We start from the raw sequence: 4,958 nt of genomic DNA on the forward strand, positions 1-4,958 counted from the left end.
ACTGCAACCTCTGCATCCTGGGTTCAAGCAATTCTTCTGCCTCAGCCTCCTGAGTAGCTGGGACTACAGGCACGTGCCACCACACCTGGCTAATTTTTTGTATGTTTCAGTAGAGATGAAGTTTCACCATGTTGGCCAGGATGATCTTGATCTCCTGACCTCGTGATCCACCTGCCTCGGCCTCCCAAAGTGCTGGGATTACAGGTGTGAGCCACCGCGCCCGGCCCGCGTACAACTTTTTAAATAGGGAATATGATAGCTGGACATGGTGGTATGCACCTGTAGCCCCCCTACCCGGAAGGCTGAGGTGGGAGAATCACTCGAGTACAGGAGTTTGAGGTTCAGTGACCCATGATCACACCACTACACTCCAGCCTGGGCAACAGAGCAAGACCCTGTCTCAAAGTGTACAATGGAATAACATGTCAAATGAAATAGGGAAAACGAAGCTAACCATTTATGTTAGCCAGGGCTTGTCACAGTTTCTATTGTTATTATGCATTACCTGGGAATTTACATAAGCCGTTAATAATAATGCCAACCAACATATCACGTGTGCTCACAATGTTCTGGCACTATCGTAAGTGCTTTCCAGGTTTCATGTGTTCTTCATAACTTGGTGGAGTAGGTACCCTTTGTGTCTCTTTATTATAAGTGAGAGAAATGAAGTTTATATTATCAAGGGGACTAAAATCACACAGCTTGTGGGCACTGCACCAAGATTTAAAATTAAATTCGATAGTTGAATACAGTTACTTAACTACCACATTATATTGCTTCCTGGGTAACATCTGCCATTTATTTCCTCAGCTGTACAAATCCTCTGTTTTCTCTCTGTTACACGCTAACATCAATGGCTTTGAACGTGTGATGAGAGATAATCCTGCCCTAGTTGTCGGCAACACACACAGAATACTCTTCCTGTTTTACAGCCGCCTTTCATGGTCTTATTGCTTGCTTCTTTCCAGATTCAGGGAGAATGTTGTTGTCTATTTGTCTCTTACCTCTTCTTGATCATGTCTTCATTTTTTAATGTACTCTGTACCTGTCAAAAATTTTGAATGTACACCACATGCTATTGTCTGAACTTAAGTATAAGATAAAATAAAATTTTATTTTAAATTTTGCTGAGTGTTATGCCTATTGATTTTACATTTATAGAATCCTATAAATCAGAGTTGGAGATGTGAGAGATTTCCTAGTCTTCTTTCTCATCAGTGCAGGAATCCTGACTGGAATAGTTCACACAATAGTAAGGATGCTGAATGCATCTTATTTCAATGTAGGGTATTCCCACTGTACTGCTGAGCAGATCCAGTGAACAGCTGAGATCTGAATACAATCATTGGGGCTATATGTTCCCTCCATAGCTTCACTAAACAAGTCTTGGGTGCAGGACTTGGGTAGATAAACCATGAGGGAGACTCTATACTGTAGGCTCTCTCTTAGGAGGAGGAAATCACAGATACCTGACGTGTAGTGATGACGGGCTCTGCCAGCTTATAGATCTGTGAGCATTCAACTGTGCTTCATTGTTCAGAGGCAGTAAAGTGGCGTCCAGAGTCAGGCAGTTAATCAATGCACATAGGCCAGGGCTAAGGGGAGGAAACACAATAGAAGAAATGGATGATTTCTCTAAAGAAATGAAAGTGTACCCATGCTCTATAAAGTACAGATTCAGGTGTTGGGCCCCACCCTCAAATAATGAGGTCATGTGCCTCCTTTTACGAGGTTAAACTCTACTATGTCTCTCCCCACAATCTCAGTCCTCTTCTACCTTCCTGTCCATTCCTTTACCTCAATTCAGATCCTCCAGCCTACTTCCATATGCCTAAGAGCATAGCCATATTGACAATTTAATGAGTAGTAGATTTCTTTCTCTCTCTTCTGTGAACAGCTAATCCCTTACTATCTCCCACTATGATCCAGGTTGTTTATATACTCTTACCACCTCCTCTCCCTTTTCCTCTGTCCTAAGATTTTTAACTTTTAAAAGTAGCCCAGGCTGGGAATGGTGGCTCACGCCTATATTCCTAGCACTTTGGGAGGCTGAGGGAGGTGCATCACCTGAGGCCAGTAGTTTGAGACCAGTCTGGCCAATATGGTAAAATCCCATCTCCACTAAAAATACAAAAAATAGCCAGGTGTGGTGGTGGGTGCCTGTAATCCCAGCTACTCTGGAGGCTGAGGCAGGAGGATCACTTGAACCAGGGAGGTGGAGGTTGCAGTGAGCCGAGATCCCCACCACTGCACTCCAGCCTGGACAACAGAGTGAGATTCCTTCTCAAAAAAAAAAAAAATAGGCCAAAGACTTCTGTGACAATGTTCATAGCAGCATTATCCACAATAACTGAAAGGTGGAAACAATCCAAATGTCCATCAACAGATGAATGGATGAACAGAATGTGGTTTATATATACAGTGGAATATTATTCAGTCTTAAAAATCTGGCACGCGCTACAACATGGATGAAACTTGAAAACATTATGCTAAATAAAATAAGCCAGATGACAAAAGGACAAATCACATGTAATTACACTTACATACAGCATCTAGAATAGGCAAATTCATAAAGAAAGAAAGTAGAATACAGGTTACCAGAGTCTGGGGAAGGGGAGGATGGAGAGTTATTGTTTATGGGTGCAGAGGTTCCATCTGGAATAATAAAGAGGTTCTGGAAATGGATAGTGGTTATGGTTGTACAACAATATGAATTTGCTTAATGTTACTGAATTGTACATTTTATGTTTAAAATGTTAAATTTTATTTTACATATGTTTACCACAATAAAAATTGCCAAAAATAATGTAAAACTCTCATGATCAATTTTATCTTAAGAATATGTTGAAATGATTATATTTTAGATGTTAGGTTTAAAATATATTATTAAGGTATTTTAAAGAGTAGCTTGAAGAGGATGATATTTAGTTCAAAGTAATAAAGCTTTAATAGTAGGGCTACCAAGGCTGTAACAGGGCCATTATTTATAGCGGCAATTTTTATAGCCTTGAAATCCCATCCTGAAGGATACCAGCTGTATGTACATCTGGTCACCTAGCCTAAGGCTGAGCAAACAGAAGGCGGGAGACTTCCTGGCACTGTGCACGCTTGGGTAAGTCAACTTTCTCTTCTCCATTTTTCTACCTATAACCTTATTGTAGGTTTCATTTCTCAGACAGCAGTACAGAAATAGTAAAAACCTTCAATTATACTTTGTGTAATTGAATTATACAATTCAATTATAATTATGCAAGTATAATTATACTTTCAATTATCCTTCTATGACTGCCAAGTAATAATTTAGCAATACCTTACTGATTGGAATAATAAAGTTGTGATCACATGGCTGAGAAAAAATCATATGACCTTGTGATGGTTAATATCATGTGTCCCCTGGCTGGACCACAGTACCCAGATACTTAGTCACTCATGTTTTCTGGATTTCCCTGTAAGGGTGTTTTTTTTTAGATGAGATTAATGTTTTAATCAGAGGACTTCGAGTAAAGGAGATTACCCTCCATAATGGGGGTGGGCCTTATCCAATTAGTTGAAGGCCTTAATAGATCAGATTGACCTCCCCTGGGCAACAAGAATTATCCCAACAGAGGTGGCCTGAGGACTTAATTGCCATATTGTCTCCAGATTGGCTCTGCAGTCTACTGACCTACCCTACAGATATTGGATTCACTAGTCTCCATTGTGTGAGCTGATTCCTCAACAGAAATATCTCTATTTCTCTATCTCTACATATTATCTATCTATCTATGTGTCTATCTATCTATATATCTCCTTTTGATTCTGCTTCTCTGGAGAACTCTGACAAATACAAACCTAAAAGTTATAAAAGTGGGGAAAATTGTCCCTGTGAGCAGCTAACCTGTGAAGGGAGAACTGAAAATTGAAAGAAACCCCATAAAAACAACAACATGCAAAACACAAATCAAATTAACTGGGCCAGCCAAATCCAAGGTCAGCATCACAAGCTACACAAGCCCAAATTCTTTTACTTATTTATTTATTTTATTATTATTATTTTTTGAGACACAGTTTCACTCTTGTTGCCCAGGGTGGAATGCAATGGCACAATCTCAGCTCACTACAACCTCCAAATCCCGGGTTCAAGCCATTCTCCTGCCTCAGCTTCTCGAATAGCTGGGATTACAGACGCCTGCCAGCGCGCCTGGCTAATTTTTTGTATTTTTAGTAGAAACAGAGTCTTACCACGTTGGCCAGGCTGCTCTTGAACTCCTGACCTCAGGTGATCCACCTGCCTCAGCCTCCCAAAGTGCTAGGATTACAAGGGTGAGCCACCACGCCCAGCCCCAAGCTTAAATTATTTTAATAACAGTTTGTTCAGACCATGTGATTAAAGATCAAAGATAAACTGATCTAACCATAACTCTGCATGAACTCACATGTTCTAAAGACAAAACCCCTGAAAAATCCATGTGAAAACCATCCTATGACTAACTCTAGATCCCCCACACTCCATAAATACGCTTCCCTAACTCTCTCCTTTTGAAATACTTTGTTCCATTGAATTGTTCTTAAGCATGAGGCAGAGAGTTATATAAGAAATGTCTGGCCATCCTGGCTAACAGGGTGAAACCCCGTCTCTACCAAAAATACAAAAAATTAGCTGGGTGTGGTGGGTGGTCGCCTGTAGTCCCAGCTACCTGGGAAGCTGAGGCAGAAGAATGGCATGAACCCAGGAGGCAGAGCTTGCAGTGAGCCGAGATCACGCCACTTGCACTCCGGCCTGGGCGACAGAGCGAGACTCCGTCTCAAAAAAAAAAAAAAAAAAGTCTGGAATATTTATTTGGGGGTCCTAAAAGCAGTGCCTGAGATAAGGACTTGGGTGAAGGTAGCGTAATTAAGGCATGTTTCTAGAAAATAGGAGTGAGGGAACAGAGACGGTGAGACAAGGGAGAAGAAAATTCAACACAGAGTTATTACCA

This window comes from Colobus angolensis, unplaced genomic scaffold, assembly GCF_000951035.1.
Source record: "Colobus angolensis palliatus isolate OR3802 unplaced genomic scaffold, Cang.pa_1.0 Scaffold616, whole genome shotgun sequence".
In the NCBI taxonomy this organism is placed as follows: Eukaryota; Metazoa; Chordata; class Mammalia; order Primates; family Cercopithecidae; genus Colobus; species Colobus angolensis.